The sequence below is a fragment of the Cyprinodon variegatus genome, unplaced genomic scaffold (assembly GCF_000732505.1).
Source record: "Cyprinodon variegatus isolate N-32 unplaced genomic scaffold, C_variegatus-1.0 Scaffold1224, whole genome shotgun sequence".
Lineage (NCBI taxonomy): Eukaryota > Metazoa > Chordata > Actinopteri > Cyprinodontiformes > Cyprinodontidae > Cyprinodon > Cyprinodon variegatus.
In genome coordinates, this window is record NW_015151677.1 from 42,397 (window position 1) to 66,922 (window position 24,526).

Below are 24,526 nucleotides of genomic sequence, written 5' to 3' on the forward strand. Positions count from 1 at the left end.
GAAAGGGGTCATCGAGCTGCAGCAGCAACTCAAAAAAAAAAGCATACCTGAAGAAGGCAAGTATGCTGTTCTAATGTACGTTTCCAACACAGAAGCCATCATTAGGTCACAGATGAACACAGTTTACAATAGGAACTTGTAAAACATCCTATTTTTCAGCACAGACTCTTCATAGATTAATGCAGCCTTCAAGTGTTCACAGCTGTGGATTTGTGGTTCTGCATCCGAACAAATGCCACCGCATCAGCCACAAAAATGACTAATTTAAAACCATTACTCTTAAATTCACCCATACCTGTCAGTTGATCTGGGGCTAGATTATCCCGACTTTTTTTTTTTTTTTTTATGCTGTAACGGACTGCATAAAGAAAAAAAAATTGGAAACAGAAACAACAGAAAATCTACTTTACTGCAGAAGATTCGAATCTGTTCCATTTAAAAAAATTAATAAATAGTAATGTGATAACTTGGGGTGTCTGCCACTGAACCCAGGATGGACGGGGCCGATGGGATGGGGGCGTTACCGGGCGTTGGTTAAGGAACACTATGTGAAAACTGCTCAGTGGTTCTAAAGATAGAACTCTTCAGATGCATTTCCTATTTGGTGAGAATAACGGGGCAGCTGCTGCATGGCGCCAGATCAAAGACAAACCCAGACTGTCTTTATGCATACCAACACTCCCAACCATCAAATAAAACAAAAATAACCATTGCACTCAATGTGGCATTAATCATTTTAGTAATTATGAACACTTTAACAGCTAAAGTCATCATAAGTCTTAAGCAAGGACTTATGGAGAGTTCAGGGAGATCAATTTCCTCCCATAAAGTCGCAGCTCTTTGGGATGTGCTTCACTCCTAAGTGGAGGTTTGAGGCTCCAACTGTAAAGGATCTGGTAGTTTGTGGTGTGCAGTAATCCAGATGAGCCCATGAGCAAAAATTACAGCAAAGAATAACAGTGGTTAGGGAGCCTCCTTAGGCTTTAATGACTCATATGTCAGAAACAAGCGGGCTAAGTATATACACATATATTAATCAGAGCACAATATTGTTATTCACAGTAGACCCCTCTTTAAAAACCTTTCTAATAAAGCTGCATTCTGTGTTTCAATTATCTGTGGGCTGTAATCAAAATTAGAAGAATGTTTCCTTTCCATTGCTTCCTTCTTTAGGGGTCACCACTGCAAGTCATGAGGACTTTGCAAAGGTTTACTGATGGATACTCATCCTTTTCAGCCTTTTAATCAAAGATTAAAGATAAACAGGCATGGAATAGAGGGGGAGTGGTGGCCTAGTGGTTAGGGCATAGGGCTTGGAATCCTAGGGTTGAGAGTTTGAAACCCACTCCCACAGACTGCCGCTGTGGCTCCCTTAGCAAAAGGCCCTTAACCCCACACTGCTCCCTAGGCGCCGCAAATGGCAGCCCACAGCTTCCCAAGGGGATGGGTTAAATGCAGAGAATGAATTTCATTGCACTTATGACAATAAAAACACAGAAAAAAAGAAAAGATATATGTCTATTCATATCTACCATCAAAGTGACTTAAAATAGGCTATATTAAGGAAAAAAATGTTATTGAGTTTTGCTTTAAATGGACACAAAAGTGTTTTGATTTTGCTATTCAATTTAATGCACTCATACATTTTTAATCCTTGTAGACAATGCTAAAATAAATACTGAGGCAAGTTCTAACCCTGCATAAAGTTCTGAACTTGATCAAAATGGATCGACAAGTCAAAGAGAGACATCTCCGACATTAAAGGTCAAATGAAAAGTCCTGTGAGTCAGTCTGGAGATGTTTAAGGAATACTTTAGTGGTATCATCAAAAACACTCCATTCCCAGCTGAGCCCTGTCTGCTTTCAGTCTCACTCAGATACAGTACATTAACAGGATCCAGTAGGTGTGAAAGTTCCTGTCTGGACCTGTAACAAAAATCTGCTGCTGGAATTTCCCTCAGCGTCCAATGAAAAGCGGAGAAACACCACTCAGGGGCCAATTATAGTGACAGCATTCCCGCATGGAGGCCAATCAGACAGACAGACGTCCTGCCAACATCAGAGCTGTAGATTTCTGCCGGGTCAGTCTTCACCCTGATGACCACCAACAGTGTCTCAAAGTCGCAGCTGACGCCTCTATTATTGGCAGAGCCGCTTCTCAAACAGAGGGAGGGTTTCTAAACACGGTAACCTTCCCGGGATATGCAGTCTTCTCCTCTTTACACATTCCACACACAGAGCAGAGAGCGGGTTGGATGATGCATTCCCAGTGTAGTCTCCAGAGTAAACCAGGATTATGCTGTGTTTACCTTTACAACAAGATTTGGATGTTTAGCACAGAGATTAGACACATCTGAGGTATTTAGACGGCTCTCTCACGCAGACAGCTTTACTGTAAACAGATTACTCCTTCCGTTGGAGGAGAGACGTCCTTATTGTTCTTTTATAGCATCTGAGGGAGTCTGTCCCAGAGAAGGAGTCGAGGTCTTTTTGGTTTTTCCGACCTTATTATCGGCTGCTTATGGATACGTTTCAAAGCGGTGACCTCTGCAGGTGCACAATCTGTGCTACCTCCAAAAATCTTTCAAATGAATTCGGATTAATCTGCCTTTCCCCTCTTAATTACTCCTGTAATTAGCTGTGCTGCGGTCTGAACGAGACGCAAAGCTGCAGAATCGTCCAGAGCAAGAAGAGCAATCAATCACAGTACAAACTCACCGTCCAGTCGGCGGCTGAAACTCGGTTAGCTGCTACTAAGGCGAGCGGAGGGGCCATATGTGTGAACATAAGGTGGCAGGGAGAACGAGCGTCATGCCAAGAGCAAAACTCTTCCAATGAATTATAAAGCATGTTCAGAGAGGAGGAGGAAAACCAACTGGGAGCTTTTTTTTTGTACAAGCCAACTGTTTGTTTCCTAAACCTAAAGCAAGGATTATTGGATAAACTTAACTCTGTGTATGCGGTCGGTTTAAACCAGGTCTCAGACAAATGACAACACAAATGAGTCATAGCCGTTTCTATGTTGCATTCCCGAGGCGTTTTCAACAGTACACCGAAGTAGGTCAAACATGGAGCCACAAGGGATTTACTGAACTTTAGGAACAAAACATGAGAGTACAAGCAAAGTAGAGAGTTACAGAACATGTGCATGATTGCAACTCAGAGGCCAAATCAAAACTGAAATATTAAGTCTGGTACAGAACAGACATTATCCACACCAAGTGCATATTATAGATAATGGAGAGCACATGTCAATATAGACTGAATTGTCTATATTCATATAAAGATAACAAGAATAAACCAGGTACACAGGGAAAGCTACTCAAATATCAGGATTGATTGCTAAGTTTTGGGTCTTTGGTTTTTCAAAATCAAAGTCATGGAAATGAGATCTTTTTTGGGGTGAGGATCAAAAAGAAAAGCAGCATTCTGTAGTATTTATCGTAACAAAAGAAACAAAGAAAAATAAAATAAAATCTTTGTAGTATAGTGAAATATTTATGAGAAATTTTACATGTATTGCTCTAAAACTGACCCATTAATTTGCCACTTCAGCTCTTCAGATTCATTCAGCAGGTTGATATTACCCCAAAAAATGGGAATGTCTAAAAGAGTCAAGTGAGTCAAAAAGAGAAACGGACCATACACTGCTACCAGGCTCTGTGATTGGTTCATGATATAGGCGTGTATCACAGCTCTTGACTGAGGAAGAGGAGGGTACACCTACCAGAATGGCCGTCATACTGTCCTAAAAGGACACTAACCTAGAACATGAAAAGTTAAAATGCTAGAAATGGGATGGAAACCGGATTGGTTGAGCTGTTAAGATTCCAAAAAAAGGAAATAAAAAACAATCCACTGGACTTTGTTTGCAAGTTTGAAGATGTTACACTTCTCATCCGATAAGCTTTTTCAATTCAAAATCTCAGGAATAGCATCAAGTTCAAGGTTTTTATTTTGAATCGAAAAAGCTTCTTGGATGAGAGGAAAAACATCTTCAAACTTGGAAACAAAGTCCAGTGGATTGTTCTTAATTATCTTTTTCTTGGAATAACTGACCTGGATGACTGAGAATCTTCACCAGCAGACTGTAAGATGTGTCATCAAGGACAATCGACCTGAAACTTTTCATAGTTTGATGGAATTAGAGTTTTAAGAAGAAAAGGGAACATAGAGTGGAAGAACTTAACTGCCTCAAGTTAGGCATGTTAAACTAAGAAAGAAAGAAAGAAAAAAAAAAAAACTCTCTTCCAGAAGGTTCCATCTTTCCCAGTATCCAGAAGCAATTACTCTTCAAGTTGACTAAAATAGAACCAAAACATAAGGTTTACATATCTGGTTCTCAGATGGGACCCAAGCTGGGCTTTGGGGGTTCATAACCTGAACCATAAACAAACATATTGAGAAATTCTTTTAATAATAGCTGCAGGTCCAGCTGACAAGAACATCTGTAGGAGGAAGTTTCCGGCCGCTCCTTGGTCACAGCAGCTTGGATCAAAAAGCTGCTGGAAGTTGGGTGTGATGGGCAGTGGGAGGCAGATGTAAACCTCTCCCAGTGAACGTCGCCTCTAAAACGGCTCCAAGGTCAGCCAGATCCATCTTTGATCAGATGCTGAACAATAGGACGTGCAGATGTTCATTCATACCAGAAGACTGGAGGCAGAAAGGTGAAATTGGGTCCTTTAAAAGGAAATAACATGTAGGGTTTCTCATTCCTGAAGCCGCTATGAACAACATGCTGTACAGTAGGTGGAGTATGTTTTCCAGACCTCCCAACTTCCCAAAAAAAACAAAGCAGAAAAGATTAGTACTGCGGAGTTACACAAGCAGACAACCTGCAGCGCCAATTATTTTCTCCATAAACAAGATCTTTATCTGTGGAATAATCCTTCTGTGGAAAACAAGATCCGCCGTCACCCAGACCCGAAAACCAGCCTGGGCTGTGTTGTTACAACTGGGACAGCAGAGACCAAGTCGAGCCCAAATCTCAAGATAAAAGAGACATTCCAACATCCCGGTGTCTGAAAACAGTGAGCATCTCCTAAATGAGGATTTAATCTGAGGCGAGGCCCAGGACAAATAAACAGCAATAAGAATGAAAGCAGCAGGGTGGAATCATGGGAATTGTGGTTCTTGTGCAAACGAAGCCAAACAGGCGTCCAGTTTGATCACACGTTATTGAAGCTCATCTGTAAGGGTGTGCGTATGTTGGAGATGGGGGGGTGGGAGAGGTGCCAACTACAGTAATCTTCTCAGCCTGTTCATTATAACGCTGCAATCGCTGCAGAAATGAAACATGAAGGAGCCCTGCAGAGCAGCGGCGCAGAGGGCCGAGACGGTGGAGAACATAATGTTAAAGAACCACTGATTGCATTCCTGAGGTCCTCCCGGTGTTGGTTTTAATCTGCGACACAGCAGAAATCAGCTGACAGCAGAACATTCAATCATCCAGGGAGAACTTTCCCCAGTGGTTCTTCTGATGGTTAACTGGTCCTTTCAAATGTGCATCAGCTCCCTTTAGCAGAGCGGGAAGAAGCGGGAATAAGAGTCAGCTGCAGACATGTCTTCTCACCGGGTGACTTCTGAGAAATCCTTTAATCTCCACTGAATTTCCTGCCTTTATGGTTCTGTTCATTCTGGATGAAACATTCAGTCAAGCAGCTTAAAAATCTTGATGCAAACTGATGCTGAGTTCAGCTGACGCCACTAATCCTTAGAGACTGCTCGGTTTAGCAGTTATTTTTGGTTTTTATGCTCCTTAAACCTGAAAACGAATCCCTGAAGATTCGGGAGACTTGGAGCGAAAGAGCAAAAATGAATCCTTCAGTTAGAATCAGACTTGAACCATTTAATTATTTATGTGTGGATTTTCGATAAAGGTTTTTTTATTTTTTTATGCGAACCTGAAATTTTGCTGCAGCACTTTTTCCATCAGTAATTCACAGATTTCTTGTAAAGCATTATGAATTTAAGGTTTACATTGTTTGAAATGTCCTATACAAATAAATCTACCTTGCCTTCCTATGAGATTTATCTGCACACATTTGTTTTTTTCCGAGATAAATTAGAATGTGATCAGGAATGTCAGCAGCTGATAGAGTTTCTGAGCAGTAATATGACTGAGTGGGCAACAGCAGGAAGTCCAAAAGAATGACTAGATTTAGTTTTATGCGTCATTCTAGACACCCTCTGGTATCAAAGGGAAAACACTGTTGAAAAACCACTTAAGTTTTCAGTCAATTAATTGGAGGTTTAATTCTATTTCAACTATATTTGGGGGGGGGGACCTTATTGGGTTTCTTTACTTTATGATAATGCTACCCCCTCCCCTACATGTTGCTCCAAGCTATTAAGAATAAAGTAAAAAAAATAATAATAAAACGAAGCAAGAAAATAAAGGTTGCATAAAATGTCATATCTTTTGCTTTCGTAATAACCCTGGAAAATGAATGTCTAGAAGAGTAGCCTGCCCTGCAGTATAAGTTAGCTTAGCATTTCAGGAGCATGCATGCATGCTAGCTGTTTCGGTCCCACTAGTTGTAACTACATAATAACATAGTAACTACAAAAATGCAGAAAGATATAGATTGCACCATATAAGCAGTTAAAACACTTTTTAACAGCATTAACTAGATTTAAAACTGATAAAGAGCTTTGAACATAAATCTGGAAATCTTCCATCTCACAATCTGATCCATCATTCTCAGAATCCTGTCTTCATCTACGGCATCAGTGTTTCTCTATAAACAAAAAGATTATCTTCCCACTCTAGATTGTCCTCGTTTTTGTAGCCGTTACATCATGTTAATATGTATATAAGTACCAAGCCAGTTTAAAAACATTCAGTAAAAAGTATCTATAAGTTCAAATGTAGTGAGAAAAAAATCCTCAAAATTACTGGAGTTAACATGGTGATGGAGATCATTTGAAATATTTGCTGGATAAAGTTGACGCCTCTACAGAGGACCTTAGCCGGTTGACTCAATAACTAATTTAGACCAGGAACTAATTATTTTGTAAACCGATTAATTTGTGGTTAATTTTTTCAATTGATTGATTAATAATTGGATAGCAAAAGGTTCCTTGAAGAAGATTTTTTTTACAAAATTAAACCAGGTGAAACTAAAACTTTTCCAATTGAGGAGTTCTGGATAGGGCATATTGACAGAAGGAAAAGCTTTTTTTAAATCTTAAAATACAAAATATTTACGATTTTTTTTCTAACAATCGATTAATCACGATTGTTTCAACCCTAAACTCATGTTTTAACCTTGTTCCAAGACCAAAAAAATCTAAATTTGAAACCAGAACCAACTTTTAACGTTTGGGTTAAATTAACAGCCAACTGACTTCAGGACATCTAACAGATAATCACAGCATTAGGATCAGACAAAATAGAAAATATAGAAATGTGCTTAAAACAGATATGAATTCTTTAATATTCTGAGGATTGAGTTTACATATGAAGTCTAGAAATTGAGCAATTTTTATTTTGCAATAAGTGGGCAAATGTTTTGCATCTTAGCTCCAAGTCATCCAAACATCTTAGGAGCTTCCTTATTAATTGGTTTCTCCAAATGAAATTCTCTCAAGCTTTCCTGCACACATCCCTGGTGAATGATGATAATGAGACGGTGGAACCAATGAGATCACAGAAAATCCATGTCCAAACCTTGTTTTCCCTTTTTTTTTTTCAGTGAATTGGTAATGAGAACGTGTTGAACAATAGAAGTCATAAAAAAACTCCAAAGCCTGAAAAAAAACCAAAAAAATGTTACATAATTCTGCTTTTAAGGCTGAATGAGGAATTTTGGTTTCCAGATTTAAGTTTGTTTTTTTTATTTACAGAAGCTGATGTGTTTGAGAAACTAACGAAGCCTGAGTGAAGCCCGTGAAAGTGAATAAAAATAAAGAAAAGAGGCATTTAAATGTGTTTTAATGGGATTAGAGCATTCGTCACATTTAACTGAATAGAAATATGAATATTTATAAACTTCCCAGAACATTAATAATTCAAATGTTTGCCTCCAAGACTAACAAGAAAGTCAGTCACAGTAATAACCCAGACTACTGTATATACAGCTATAAGCCCAGCTGTAATTATCCTACTGGATTTATTCAAACTTTTTACATAAATATAATTGATACTGCTGCTCATCACCTCTGAGAAGGAATCAAACCCGAGCAGCCGAGGTTTTACATCAAAGCTGCTTAACAGATCTTCATGATTATTGAGGTTCCATAAATAAAAGGTGGCGTCAGAGGAGCTTTTATAGTTCTCAGCTTTATTGTCCTCGGTGACTTCTAATGCAACTGTTTTGGCACCAAGTGTGTGGTCAAACTGGACCACCAGCCCAGGCATGACGGACGCCGACAGCTGGCAGCAGGAGGTCACGTGTGTTTGGATACATGTGAGCAACGGCTGCTTCCAGCTGCTGCAGACTGAAAGTGGCAGCTGGAAACAGCGCACACACACACACACACACACACACACACACACACTTGTTTCTTTGCCTATCCCTAGCACTTACCTGAACTGAATACACACCATATTTCTAAACCTAACCATGGCTCAAAGAAAAGAACTTTACCATATGGGGACCAGGATTTTTTTTTCCCAAAAAGGACATAGGTTTCCAATGCATGACTGTGTTAAGATTAAAGTCTGCAAAATATCACAAAAACAAGTCCACACATACATACTTGTTTTGCCATCGTAGTGAGGACCATGTTTTGACTCCCATTGATTTTCAGTCATTTTCAACCCTTTCTATGCCCTAACCTGAAAACTAGCCCTAAACCTAACCATTATCAATCCATACCTCACCCTAACCAATTGACACCTTAGCCTTAAACCTAAACATTAGCAAAATAGCATGTGAAGACCAGCAAAATGTCCCCACTTTGCAACAACTGGTCCTCAATTTGATTGTGAGATTGGAAAAAATGGCCCTCACCCTGAGGGTAAGACAGGTACACACACACCACACAGACTGTCTCCCAGTTTAACTTGTCACTGGTCAGGGCTGCTTCTGGGTTTCAGTGAAACTGAAGTGAAATGAAACCAACTATGTCAGGGGATTATTTTCATTCCAGAGGAATTTGTCCTTTGAATTAATCCTCTGAAACTAAAGATGAGCAGAAACAGAGTTTTGGGAGTAAAGGTCCCGCTCAGGGATCCAGAGAGACAGTCGTAGCCACCCAGCTCTCCAACCACTGGGTACCAAGTACCCCACCCCCGAGATGCTAAATCGTGTCCTCCCCCAATAAAAGACAGTCCTTCTGGAAGTGGATTGGAAGAACTGGTTTCTAAAAACTCCAAACTGTTGTATTTTTGGGTCTAATGAGTTGGAGTGACGTCATTCAACGCTACGTTTCAACTCCACTTCTGACGGCAGCGATGAACCGAGTGATTTTTATGGGACAGAAATAACCTCAGAGGTCAAACACGTTACGTTTAAGTGTTAGATTTTGTAACGGCGTCAGAGAGGGTTTCTGTTCACTCGGCTCAGGATTTATTTTTATGCAGTGAGTCATTTAGAGAGAGGAGGTGTAAGGGTGGGTGTTTACAACCGGGCGTCCCGTTTTAGATTCAGAGCTTTGACTCAGTGGCACAGATTCATCTGCAGAAGACCAACCGTTCACCTGAAACAGTCGTGTGTAACAGTGAGATGTAGAAGGACATCCTCTCCCCCTTACACGGGATTTTCTTTCTTTGCGCACAAACTGTGACAGGGTGGCAGAATCCTCTGCTGACATCTCACTGTGACACAGCAGAAAACCTAGAAAAATGGTCTGATTTATGAGGCTCCATGTTTTCAGAGAGTGAACCTCCTTCCAAATTCCAAACATACAGCCTGGATCAGCTCAGAGTCCCATTCCCATCGGCGCTGCAGGCTTCATTTAGCTGCACACCGCAAACACACCTCCACTGAGACAAACAGGTCCGATCTGGGTCAGCTGTGTGGAGCTGTGATAACACAGCTAACGGAGACCCGAAGCTGCATCCAGACCTGCTGCACAGACGCTGTGAACGGGAGGAAAGGTTGTGTGTCCATTACCTGTACACACCCCTAAATGTGGGTGTTTGTGTAAGTGTGATGCCTCTGCTGTGATAGGCATCTCGTCCCATCCTCCCTGCTGATGCAGGTCATCAATTCTCATCTCAGAGTCTGTCCTACCTGGCTCACTGTGCACAGCTATAAATATCAGAGCAGGGAGGGGAAAAAATAAAACAGCCAACCTGCTTCAGCAGGGATCTGCTGATTTTAAGTATTCACCTGTGTTTTGGTCCAAAGAGGGACAGTTATTGGTCATCTACCTTCATACAGCTGTTTTATATCAGGTTTGGTTTCATTTCAAAGCATCTCTGATGGATATATTATGTTGGAAGGGATGCACCATCACAGAACAGGCTGCTTAAACCTGTCCTCAACAGAAACATTAGGCTTTTAATGCAGTCCATGATCTGCAACAAACAAACAGCCTTTTAATTAAAAACTGAGCTATTGGGCAGTTTATGGGACATTTTATTAACCGCTTCAGTCTGTTCAGCTTCCATATATGAACTAAAGGAAATATTCCTGTCATTTCTTCAGCAGGCAGTGAAAGTCGAACATCAAATGATCAGTACCGAGCTAAGCAGTAATTCTCTCTCAGCCAGCCGCCTAAACTTTCACTGAGCTGATGATTCATGGCGGACAGCCGCTCAGTATCCAGCCCTTTTCCTCTACAGTCACCGCAGATGTCCCAGCTCCAAGGCTCCATCCTTTGTCTGCTTGATAATAGTGGCCCAAGGCTGGTAGCCTTTCCACAGTGAGCAAAGTGACCTCCAAACTCCGCAGGTGAATTTTTAAAGCCACTGCAGACAGGCTTTGACCATCTGCTGGGTTTATCGGAGCTAAACGGACCGTCTAATATCAATTTGAAGATCAGAGGTTTCCTTCCTCTGAGATGCACATTTGCAGGATATGACATCGAACATCTCTGGATTGTTTCAAACCAAAAAAAGGTTCAAAACAGAAACATTAAAGAGATGAAAAATAGCTGTTAAATAGAACTGATGAGTGCATAGTTTAGTTACATCAGTCGGTCCTGCAGCTCTTTAATCTACGCTGGTAATATTGATGACTCAGCTATGACTTCCAAAAAGGGATGGACATCGCTTTCTGATGGTGAACTTTATGGTTTCTTTAGTCAAAAACAAACTCAATGGAGGCCATTTTTAGTCTTGATGTTCGTGAAATGGATAAAATATTTGTTCTAAATGGCTGCTACCGTATGTCAAAGTTTGTGTTACTGAAAAACACATGCATGCAAAGTTTAAGGTTATTTTTTATAAACTGGTTTTGCATGAAGCATTATGCTACAGGTAGTAGACATTTTTTGCATGAGGCCCAAACTATTTAAACTCCGATATGGGAATAACAAACCCAGCCGTTAAAGCAGCATATCAGAAACACCAGAGGATCATAGTAACCTGCACAGGGTCATTCCAGTTTTTATGCATTCAAAAGCCCTGCAGGACTGAACAGCTGATGACAGGAATGTGAAACCTGCAATTGAGCATTTGACCCAATAGAGAATAATTAGACATTCAGCCCAGGTCAAGGGGATCACAGCATTAGAAAAGATTCAAACAGCTTCCTCTCTCCATCTCATTCTGTTAATGAATGATAATGGGATGTGCTGGTGGCTACAGTTGGAAAGTGAAACATTAAAGCCATTAGAAAACCCCCTAAAACTAGAAATCATCCTAAAAAGGAATATTTGTCTCCACACAGTATGAACATCGGGCCTGGCTTTCACTCTTGGCTGCACAGATGATGTTGCTGGCTTCCTCACCAACAGATTCATTTCCTGAGTGTTAAATTGTAGAAACAAGCGGTTGCAGCTGCAGAGATCGCAATCTCAGAGTGCTCTTTGAAGCTGCTGTGTTGCTAGCAGCGGGGATCTGGGTGTGCGATCTGCTTGCCCTTCAACTTATTGCCTTATCAAATTGTAATGCTTGCTTGTATGTAAACAGCACCCACACCCTCTCCTCTGAGGTCACCCTGAGCCTACCGGGGACGGTCGGCGGCAACACACCACTTCATTCTGCAGTTGTCTCTTCACCCAACTGTCCCACAACATCCACCCATCCATCCCTCATTTTCTCCCCCATTCGCACTCGCTCAATTTCTATTAACCCCGTTTTCTCAGAGAATCTCTGCCGCCTCCCGCCCAATAAATCAACTCGTCCCTTTCCCATATCCAACATAACCCCCCCCGCAGATCCTTGCACTGTGCACGACGTCTCCCAGCTCCAGGCTCTGAATCATCCTGCTAAATGACTGCCCATCATGAAAGACTGACTGACGGATGAAGGGGAAAGGGTGAATAAATGACTTGATGAACGTATGGATTGATGAGCCGGAGGGTGAATAACGGCATGAATACATGACTTGTGACATTCTGATCTGTTGCACATATCTGCAAATAGGATTAGAAGGGAGCTTTCATGGCGAGTGTTTACTTCCGGAACTATGGAAGCTCTCTGAAGTGGCGCTTTAGCATTAAGAAGGAAGTTTCAGGATTTATTTTGGCATGCTCAACGGAGCTCAGATAAATAGTCACAGCTCAGTTTGCTTAACAGGAGAACATTTGGTCCTCAGTGAATCTGAAATGATCATTGCTAATAGAGGAAAAATTAAAATATATCTTAATGCTGGGGGATCAGTGAGATTCTAGAAATCCATCCATTGAGAGCAGAAACCAGAGCAGGCTGCAGCCACTGCTTTATTGCAGGAAAGAAACCATCTGCATTTAGCATGAGGAAACTCGTACTTCAACATCCTGCTAGAGAAAAACTTGAAGCTGTTAAAACAACAAAGCTGAATGCAGCAGGAAAAATGCAAATGAAAAACAAAAGGAGGTGTCAAATTTTAAATCTGGTCAAATGTTAGATTTTTTTTAATTTGTCACAGAAAACCCAAACAATTAAGTGAATCTGGGTTTATATTGGGCGTTAAAACAATCAGATCAATCTCCAACTAATTTACTTATCGATTAATTGTCAACTCGAGTATAGTGTCTCTAAAACATGCCTTTAGCTGACAGAGTGACGCACTTAGGAGTAATTTTATCAAACATATTGCATTTATGATAAAACCTTTTAAGTCTGTCAGTATGTTCTATCCAGAACCCAAGTGGAAAAATTTTAGTTTCACCAGGATTAATTTAGTAAAGAATCTTTAAGGAACCTTTAGCTATCCCGATTATTAATCCAAAAAATTATTGACAGATTATTCCATTTGCATAATAATTGTTAGTTGCAGCCCTAGTCTGTATGAAATACAAATGGATGCACAAGACATCTGCATTAACGGCGTCGGATGATGTCGGTCATCATTTCATTACTCAATTTAGTGTGTTTTTCTGTGTGTTTGGGGGTGTTCAATACAGAAAATTGATCAAAGCAGTGTGGTCGTTTCTCTTTACGATGTCAACTGTAACGGGAAGTACCACTTATCAGCTATAATAATATAAATATCGACCAAGGTTCATGCAGTGCATTCCCCAGAAATGAACAGAACTATTTGGCATAAAACTGAATAAATGTTGGAGACTTCAGCTACAGTGGAAGATGAGGAAACAAACATGAGGCTGATGATTTGTTTAACTTTAGTAGAAAGAGGATCCAGGATCAGGGAATACAGCTTTATATCTGTACCTAAAAAGAAGGAGATCCTACAGATTTAAAATTATAACCACCTAACATCCACACTGTCCAAGTTAGCTGCATTACTGTGCTTTTTATCATTAATAAATGACCTAATGTTCTTACCCAATTCCAGGCTATATTTTTCCCCAAACTGCATTTCTATTTTGACTATTTTCTAGACTAACCACAAGCAGCAAATGAGCCTGCTTGATGCATTTGTGGACAGTTTATAATTTAAAAAAGAAACTCAACAGTTTTTTTTATTGATGTGAATATGTTTATTTACAAAGATAGCTCGCCGAGTTCAACATCGGTCCTTGTTGAACATTAAGTGCAGATTCCAGCTACTAAACAGGGTTTCTTTGTTTTTATGGCCTGGAATCCTCTCTTGTGTGGAGTCCAATCTAGCAGGAAAAGAGCTCAATTCGAGCTTGCATGCGTGGATGGATCTGTGTGCTACCTGCAAATCTCTCTCTCCCCTTCTGTGTAGCAGAAAACTCACTTTAAGTGTATAACCTAAAGAACTGGAGTGGAAAAAATGTCTTTATTCCCTTGCTAAAGACAATTGGTGATAAAAAATGAAGTGCCTCTGCAAAGTGAAATTTGCCGTTTTTAAAACTTGGAATTATTTTGCAAATTTGCGTCATTACTGCTTAAATGCTGTTTAGATGATCCACAGTAAGCTTGGTAAATAACACTATTTTAAAATGTACCCAAAAACATTGGACAAGAATTTGTGTAACTTTAGAAAATAACACAGGAGCTAATTTACAAAAATTAAAGGAGCACCCCAAGGATCTGCATTAACGAGCATAGCTAACTTTTTCATTAAAACTGTTTTTTTTTGAAGAAATACATCTATATAATGGCTACAGTGGTGCAAAACTAAAAAAATATTCATTTTTTTTGGGGAGGGGGGGGGATTTCATAGAAATAATTCCTTGATACATTTTTATGGATTTAAATATTACTATATTTACTTCTGATTACAATGCCAACTCCGACACAAAGGATTCTGCAGCAATAGTAATAGAAGATTAAATTGACGTGACACGGAGCTCAGACATTGCCAGATCTAAGCATCTCTGAGCGTCTTCTACGTGCTACATTTCTCTGACTCAAGACAAATTAAAAAGCAAAACAAGACTAAGAACTGCCACTACCCGGTCCGTCCCCCAAGCACGATCCGTACCATCAACCCATTTGGGCACATGCAACCAGATATACACCCGGGTCACCCTTAATTTTATTGTGTAAAAAAAAGAACTAAACTACATTTTCCCCTCCCAAAAAATACTAAACGTACTAAACTATAATGTGTTAAAGGTTATCAATCTATATCCTGAGAAAATGAATGCCTTAAAATTCTACTTTTTCACTCGTCTGTGCCCGGTCTGCACAGGAAATGGGATCCCACACTACTTCCTGGAGATAACCTTGTCGGATTAAAAGTTTAACTTTTTTCCTTTCATGTTATTATGTTATATAGTGTGTAATCTAAAGATAGAAATAACTAAACTGCAGATAAACATGGTTTAATCATATTTTGCTGGACTGCTCTGATCATGTCCGATGATGACGTCAAACAAGAAGTTTAACAGAGAAAATGTAAAAAGCATCAAATTGTCTCCGAAAAGTCATGAAACATTTTTAAAGATTTGCATTAGCACTCTTAAGTGATTTAAGGATAGAAATAATTACTTTTATTACCATAATTATATCATTTATGATGACTTGGATGAATATCTGCTTGCACATGTGCAAATGAGCGGATGGTAAAGATCGTACTTTCGGTACGTGTCACTACCTGATCCTTACCGAAAGTACGATCTTTACCATCTGCTCATTTGCACAAGAATCGGTAGATCCTCATAGCATCCACAGCTTTTCTTATGAACAGGTAAGTTTTATATTTGCTAACTAAAAAGCATTAGGCCTGGCACCTAGCTGGCAAAAGGTACAGAGTGAGAGCGCCACTTACTGGCCAGGAGGAGTTAAACTTGTAAATATCCCTTTTAATCAGTTTTAATAAACAAGTTGGTTTGGGGGTGAAAATGCATTCATTTGCTTGTAGATATGACTGTATAAGAATAGGGAAACTAATAATTAAAAATGTTGCAACATCAATATGAGATGAGTGATGTAAATATTGAAAGAATGTTTCGTCTTTCTGCTTTGGGTTCACAAACAGATGTTTAGATCTCTGCTAAAACTAAATAAATTTGATTTTTTTTCCATCTGAGCAGCGTGTTTTGAGCAGGAGGTTTCTCCAATGATTAAATATTTAAGATACCATTTAATTTACCATCTCTTTAATTTCTAAGACTAATATGCTGCATTAACCAAGTGTCACCATGAATATTACAGCCTGAATGCATGATGCTCAAACAGTTCCCCATGATATGAATACTAAAGTGATAAATCCAATGATATATTGAGCTGAAGCAGACAAAGACATAAACAATGAATGAAATCCTGCAGGATGATCAGTAATTGGATTTTAATCAGTCCAAGTTTGCTGATGATCACTGCTAATGTTGCAGTAGAGACGTCTGGATCCTCTGCTGAGTACCTACACACTGAAGAAGGCTTCTGGGGTGGATCTGTAGAACAGTATTAGTTTCTCTCCATTTTTACAGTCTTCTTGTGTTTTCCTGCTTTCAGTCGCAGCAAACTGAGATCATCCCTGATCCTGGATCTGTTAGACCGAGTTGCTATTTTAAAAAGCTGCTGACTCGTTCACACCTGCAGCCTTTGTGCAACCTGAGGCTCTCGTCTCGTTTGTGTCAACTCCGCCTGTGTTAGTGTTAGAAACACACACACACACACACACAAACGCAACAGGGTCGGTGTGAAGTGGGTCGGCTGTTGTTTGGCTGTCAGATTTAACATGTCGGCTTCTCTAGACTCTCATTTCCTCATCCTGCTGTGTTTGACCCCCACTGACGCTTCAATGGCTCCCAGTTTGTCCAAGTCAATGCAACACACACACTCATTTCAAAATGGCTGCAAAAAAGGGCAGGTTTCTATGTCGTGCAAGGTACGTATTAATTTGAAGATTAATTTGGCTTTCAAATTTGGGTTAAAGTAAAGAAATCATTAAAGTCTGAAGGTATTTAAATAATATACAACATAAAAAAGATAATAGAATAGAATTCTCAAGTAAGCTGCATGTCATTGTGTCATTTCGGAGGAATTTTACCAACATCATGAGGAAAAGTAAAGAAAAACCATGATGGAGGATGGGGAGAAAATGTGTTCATTTTTCCATCAGCGTCATTAACAAAAAGGTCAGAGTTCAACCATAAAAAGAAGGTTTCATTCCATTTTCCTTCCATAAACTTAAACAGAGTTTTATGACGTTCGCATATTTCCTTGTCCAATAGAAAGCCGCATTCTACAGTTTTACTTGAGATTTCTGTCTAATTCCCAGTTTTCCTGCATCTCTTTAGCATCATCAGTGGATGCTGCAGGTTCTGTGCCACCTCAGGTGGGTTCTCTCTACTTATCTGGGTGTATAACAGAATACATTTTCAGCTGCATGTGAAAGCCCCCCCCCTCGGGTTGAGGTTAATGGAGAATCCGAATTCCTTCACAGCAAACCGGGCAACACTCCTCCACATGTGGCTCCGTTGCCACGACCACCAGAGCAAACAGGCTCCATGAAAAGACTCCTTTAGGAGGGGAAAGTTCGCTCTTTGCTGCGTCTCTGCGTGTTTAATTAGCTAAAGCAGCTGGAAATCATGTTGATCACCAGATCAATCATCCTGCGGCAGGGAGGGCTTTACAAGAAGCTCTCAGCAAAGCTCAAATATTGAGTTTTTTTTTTCTTTTAGGGAGCCCTTCATGTCCAATTGAACAGCTGAAGGTGGTCTTATTCTAAGGTCAGAAACCAACATAAAGTCCTGGTGAGAAATTCCCATCATTTAGGAAAAGCAGGATCTGGCACTGCCCAATCCCTCTCCCCCTCCATAAAAGGATTCTGGCGTAGAGAGGGAATTCCTTCATGGCTGACCAGGTAACCGTTTGGCTTTGAGTCCAAAAAGCTAACCAGCCAAAACAGACTGGCTAATAAATGCAGCCAGTGATAAGCAGTTAATGTCCCAGAACTAATTACTGCCACACCGTCCCATTTTTTCACACTTCCCACCTCAGAGGGACGACACTCCCACACAATCGGAGTTGCTGCGGGTCGAGCCCGGGCAGCCGGGAGCAAATTAAATAAAGGGAAAATAACGGACTCAAGGTCAGACACTGAAAATTCAGATTTTTATGAATCATTAAATGCACCATAAAAGGAGAGTTTTTTTTTCTGACAATTTCTTGACAATTTCTAACAATCCACTATTAATCAATGTTTAAGACATTTGACATCTGATTTTTCCAGGTTCTAACAGACTTCCTGTTGGCATCTTCACAGAACAGCAGCTAGACATCATAATCTATAAGAGAGCTGAGCGTCCGGATGATGATAAAGATGATACGAGTGGAGATTAATATTACACTTACTGAACAATCATCACATCTGAGTTTATTGCAAACAGACCACAGGCAGTCAACAATACTCCAGCACAATGGCTTTTTTCCCCCTCCTATCTGTGGTCCAGTAGTTTGGCCCTAAAATGATCTGGACCTCCTCTCCTGACACATCAGGCCTTTAACAAAATGTGCTGCCTTCATTTCCTATCACCAACAAGGATCCACAGAGTTTTGGCAATATAACAACTCCTGTTCTGGACGATCTAAAGCGTGGAGCTTGGATAGAAGGGGAGGAGGAGTGAGACTAAGGAACAGAATCGACTCCAATTTGTTCCTTTTTGTGAAAACCGGATCAGTTACCTTGTAAGCAAGATGAATTATCGCAGGATTAGTGAATTCACAAACTCCAAAAGATGCATTAACCTCGATATAGAAATGTTCAATAACAATGAAATGCAGTGACGTATATGACGTCGACCAGAAGCAGCAGGGGGAAGCAAAATAGCAAGGCTGCACCGGTTTTAGCTGGTATATCCCTTAATTTCTTTTTTGTAAAATGAGCAAAAGGACGTGATTTATGCCTTTCAAGATGGGAAAGTAATTCGGACATTTCTCCAGATCAGATTTGATAAAAGTTTGATTTATAAGTTAACTCCACTGTTTGATGAAGAATGTGATATGTCGCAACTGCTACTGCTGCTGCTGTTGTCTAAAAGCTCCACATGGAAGGCAGGTACCGAGTGGTGTTTTACCCAATCAGCTCGAAGAACCGTACTGAATGGCCCTCAGACGTACAAAACAAAACTGTCCAGACAAAAACATAGCATGGTTAAGAGAGTGGTTTAAATATCTGACACAGTTAAGGTTACAGTTGTAAATGTAATTTTAACTAGGTCAGATAAGCACAACCAAGCAGCAGAACACCGCAACAGAACAGATTCTGAAACTCTGGTTTTACCAATCAGCTCTGCACAGTGTGCCGCCACATCCTTCCTGGGCTAGTACTGCAGTAAAACTTTCACTCTGCTAAAATGAACCTCCTAAAGATTCTGGCATCAAAAGTTCTGTTTTTGTACTGTAAATTAGTGCATCTTCAGGGGTTTATCTTCATTAATTAAAAGCATGATTTCAAAAGAGTAACGAAAACTAAAAATTCCAATTCCTGCAGGTCCTTGAATGGCCCAACCCTTTGTTTTCAGGAGCTACTGGTTCTGTTCAAGCAGATCCAGGTCAAGTTTCTGTGTCGTTTGTTTTAACTTCACCTGGAATGGTTTTTGCAAACTCATTTCAACCTGTTTTGAAACCATTGTGATGCATGCTCACCTTTTACGTTTACTGAGAGAGAAAACCTCATGCTTCACCAACAATGCAGCTGCAAAGGGGGCCTTAATAGAAGAAAAGGTCTACTGCAGCAACCAACTTTCTGCAAGGTCTCAAAAAGGATATTAAACTTTTCATTCCCCATTAATATTCTGGTACTTTAATGTTTATCTCACCAAGTAAAAAAAAAAAAAAAACAGAATTATTTAAGAAAGTTTTTTCTTTACAGACAAAACATTGGCCCTTACAGGTCCCTCCATCCTCACAATAAACAGCAGTTTAATTATTTAAGCTTAGGGGATACATTTTAAGAGCTGAATTTGAGTATAAACTGACAGTTTAGTCCAATCCAAAGGTCAGGAGCTTAAAAAACCCCAAGCAGATAACTGGTTCCATTACTGGGATTCCACTGAAGATCATAAACTGCTCAAGGACACATTCAGATCCTCCCAAGTCAGACCACAGCAAAATAAAGACTAAATTATCTGTTTAGGCTTCAAAATATTAAGAAATATTGGAGGAAGTGGGATTAAAATGACATATGATGAAGGAAAATGATCTTAAGAAGATTTCTGGACTCCTTTCTGTCCTCGTTTCGCCCCGGTCACAGCAGCCGTCCTCGCTCCTGTCAAATGTCTCCATGGCAAAGCCAACGTGAGAGGAATCGGGAGGAGGGGGGGGCGCACACACCGAGTGCCCCCCTCCCGATGCGCACCGGCGCGCGCACGCGGCCCGTTTACGCTCGTTCTGGGTTCCGTCATGGATAGAAAACAGGAACCATTGGAGATCAGCGAGGTCACCGAGCTCCGCAACAGCTCCGGGTTTGCTGCCTTCAGGAGCCCCAAAATAACTCCGTAAATTACAGCCCGAGAGGCCCAGCGCCGTCTGCCCCGCATTTATCACGCACCTGTTCTAGGGCGCAAAGCGCGTGAGGCGTCCGCGCGTGTGACAGCAGGGATGATATGGCAGCCCTGAAATATCCACCCGGGGCGGACATTGAGGAGCCGCGGAGTCTCCAGGCGCTCCGCCGCACTCCAGGCTCCGTCTATTGGCCACTTCAGGCTGCAGCAGCTCCGTCAGCCTCCGGCTGCACGCAGACAGCGCGGAGAAAAACAGCTGGCATTAAAAAGAAAGAAAGAAAGGAAGGAAGGAAGGACACTGACCGTGAATCCCTTTCCTGGATAAATCCCCTCTCCCCTGCGGTGGCGCTCCGGTGCGGCTCCCTGCAGCAGTCAGCGGACAGATATAGCTCTGTGCTCGGTGTCAGATCTCCTCTGTCCCTCCTCCTCCTCCTCCTCCTCCTTCTAACGGGCTGCTCCAAACTTAGCGGCAGCAGCGCTTCTCAATCAATCCAGAGATCTCAGAACCAGCACCGGGATCGGAACGCGAACCAAGCGGTAGAATCTTTTCCCCGGAACCGGGAGAGGCGGAGGGAACCGGTGGGATGTGGCAGAAGAAAGGGGAATGTTTTGGTGGCTTTTTGTTCTCCTGAAATCATCTGAAGGAACGCCGATGTTGGATCTCAGCAGCCTCCACGGCAGCAGAGAGTCCCGATCCTCGGCGGTGCTCCACGCAAATGTCCGATCCTGATCCAGGAGGCGAGTTTGCTCCCGTTTGAGGAGGAAGAGGAGGAGGAGCAGATGAAGGAGGGCAGAACCGTGCATTTTCTGAATTACTCCTCCCACAAACTGCCTCCCTGGCGCTCCCTCCTCCTTCACTTCATTCACTTTTGTTTTTGCCCAGATTCTCAGCTGACATTCTGGGCGATTCTGGTCCAACCTGAACTTTTTTGGTCCAGGAACCAAACAAGTCACCGGTCTGCTGAAAATAAGCAGGTTCCTCCTGCAGAATCCATCGGAACAGTGGTTCCAATAATCCAATTAAATCTATTTCTTAATAAAACCACCAGAAGCTTCATACCCATCACCTTATCCTCACTCTTATGTGAACCAGCAGTAGTTTTACACTTTATGCTTCTTTGGATTTTAGCAGCAGTCCAAATGAAGCTTAATTAGATATAAACCAACCGTTAATGAATCCATTAAAAATCTGTTTTTATGATCTGCTTTAGCAGCAGTTTTTTTTACTCTCAAACACTTTACTGTAACCTCACGCTGTGGCCACAAACTTTCCTTTAACCAACTTTGCTGAGAACACTGCACTTATTACAGGCTCGAGTGAACGGAACATTAAATATTACACGAGTCAAAGAACAGCAAAAGAAACCATCTTTTTAGAAATAAATCTAGTCGATTGGGAAAAGTGAAAGTACTTCATCTCAAATGGAAAAAAAGTGGAGTTAAAGCTCCATTTGAGTAAATATTAGTTATTGGAAAACGTCCTGCTGTGAATATATGTAGAGATGTTTAACCTCAATGTACAAAAGCATTTTGGGGAAAAGCATAAAAAGAAGTTGGACGCCAACTCCTTAAGCGAAGCACGGTGGGGGAGGGAAGATGGTTTGGTTTTTTTTTGGTGCATCGCAGTCATGAGGTCAACCATGAACTCTTCTGTATTCCAAACTAAAAGTCAAATGTGACTCCATCTAACTAAAGTGACATTCTGCCCCAAGTGGTAGCTGATATGCTGACCCAGTCCAAGTCAGCCTACTTCAAATTCTATGATGGTCTCTTTAGAACGACATTTCACACCTTATGAATAAAAAAAACAAAAGGTTTGGTTGATCAAAACCCCGCTAGAACCACACAAGGGAAAGCAAGTGACAGATGAAAGTGTGTATGATGATGGATGGGGGCTTCCCAGGTCTATTCCTGGAGTGCCTTCATCCTTTAACTTTTTGCTTAATTCCTCATTCAACACCTGAATCGGATGAGAGGAGCATGTTGTCGGAAACTTTTTATCTCTTCTATTATATATTAATTGATCCCATTTACTCACTATAAAAGTTTTCACTCAGTCTGTTTCTCTCTCAAGGCCACACAATTCTCTGCAGGATAGGTTCTTCCCATAACAAATCAGGTTCTTTCTCAAGGTTTATTCATAACATGTTATGGTTTAACCAAAGTGTGTGTAATTTGTTATGACTCTGTCAACTTTCCATTGTTGCAAGTAAGGGGGAACGAACAATGCCCAGATCAGAACAGAGCAGAATGCTGTGCCATAAGGGCTTCATGATGACTGTTCTCTCTTTGCAATGATATTAATAAATGTGCCGACTTAGTGAAATCCATCGATCTCCGTTTATTTAACTAGGATGAATAGTTGAATACTTTTTTCCCAAGACAAGCATTACCAGGCCTGATGAGGGATTCAGCCATCTGATTCAGATGTGTTGGAGTGGGGACCCTTTAGGACCTGTTTCTATCAGCAAGTATGGATTTAGGGTATTCTTTTACAAAAGGTTTACTTTGAAGACTGCCGTTTTCTCACATATCAGGATTTATAAACATGTTTAATGGTTATATCACCGGGACTTTACTAAGATGATGTAAAGAATCACTTCAAAGACAGATCGTCTATACATGATGATCCGTTCATCCGGATCAGTTTGAACAACTAAATGCTGCAAGCGTTCCATGTAGTATTCATGGAAACAAGCTGGATTTTAAATTCCAAGAATCCCTTTGAATCGTCCAGAGCGGATAATTACAGAGAAACAGTTACTCGTATTAAGATCCTGCTGACTACTTGAGCATTTTAGGGGAAAAATACCAGATTACATGTTGGGAAGCGGGGCTGCTCTGAGGGTAAGCATGGTTTTCTCCACAGTGAAAAGATTGGAACCTGCAGGAGCTCTCTGTGTGTTGCTGCAGGTGTTTTTTAGCCTCCTTTCTAACGTCTCAGCATTACAAAGTGACCGTAAACCTCAAGCATGCTTTGTTGTACACGTCCGCAGGCTCCTGCTGCTCTCGCCTTTAACAGGAGGGAAAATACCTGTGTGTAGCTGATGGATGTGTGCAGAGGGTAGGGTTACCAAAGGTTCTGAATTCCTAATAGATTTCAAATGAACCGCTCCAAGTCATTTCCCCCATTTCCTGAGTAAATGTCAGCAAACTAAGACTTTTCAGAAAAATATCTTTGGAGGACGAAGCTTTGAATAAATCTATTCCAATCTGATAAAAAAAAGCTTAATTATAATAAATCTTTCAGAGAAATCATTGACAGTTTAAATGAGCACAATAGTTCTGTTTTTTGATGCTATCGCTATGTCAACAACAGTATTAAATCATCCACCATTGGCTATATAATTGTAATGCAATTGATTTGTAATGCAATGATTTTACTTACTGTCTCCATATCTTTTGTAAGAGACATGAGGTAGTGTCACTTTGAACTTTTTGTTAATGAATTCAGCTTAAATTTGGAGTAGTAGCTGATATGACAACAACAAAAAAAAAAAAGAAAAGTGGTGAAGAAAATAAAGGAAACTCGAAGCCCTCTGTGATTGTGGGGTGTTTTATATGAAATGTATAAAGGAACTAAGAGCCAATGAAAGTTGATGCAGGCTAGGCAGCTGGGTTTATACCAATAGCATCATAGCTCCCACTGACATTAAATAAAACGCCAGCCGGAGCTACAATTTACGAACACAACATTAATGTCATAAGTTTCTGTCCTCTGAGGCCTTATTTAAACAGTTTATGCAGAACTAAAGAGTTATGTTTTCATTGAGAACTTGAATAAACACCAGAAAGCAGACATTCTGACTGGATATTCCATTTTTCTTGCATGACTATTGAGTAAATTCAAACTGTCTTTTGTTCAATGGACACAGTTTTTAAAGGAAAAGTCCGGTCATATTCAGAATTCAAAGTTCTGAAAGTACTTTAAATATGAAATTATTACATACTGTTCAATAAAGTGTTTTTAATTTAGACTAATTTTCATTTGAATGTGTTTTACTGGAGGCATCCATGTTTGTCAAAGAACACTACTGCCTACTACCGCTTCGTGACGTCACGGCATCGGGTGTTGATCAAGTCCCAGTGCTGTATCTGGTGTTTGTCACAACGCACTATTATCCGAGTAATCTTGAAAACATTATTCTTTCAAATGTTGGTTACA

General features: G+C 40.7%; 1 protein-coding gene across 1 annotated transcript in view; it reads right to left on the minus strand.

The window, feature by feature from the left end:
- The window catches only part of LOC107102255 (dystroglycan-like), a 42,076-nt gene extending 20,962 nt beyond the window's left edge, over positions 1-21,114 (minus strand). The window contains exon 1 of the mRNA XM_015401474.1: positions 20,665-21,114. The gene's annotated coding sequence lies outside the window, so the exon portion shown is untranslated. The remainder of the gene's footprint in view (positions 1-20,664) is intronic.
- Positions 21,115-24,526: the final 3,412 nt, after the last annotated feature.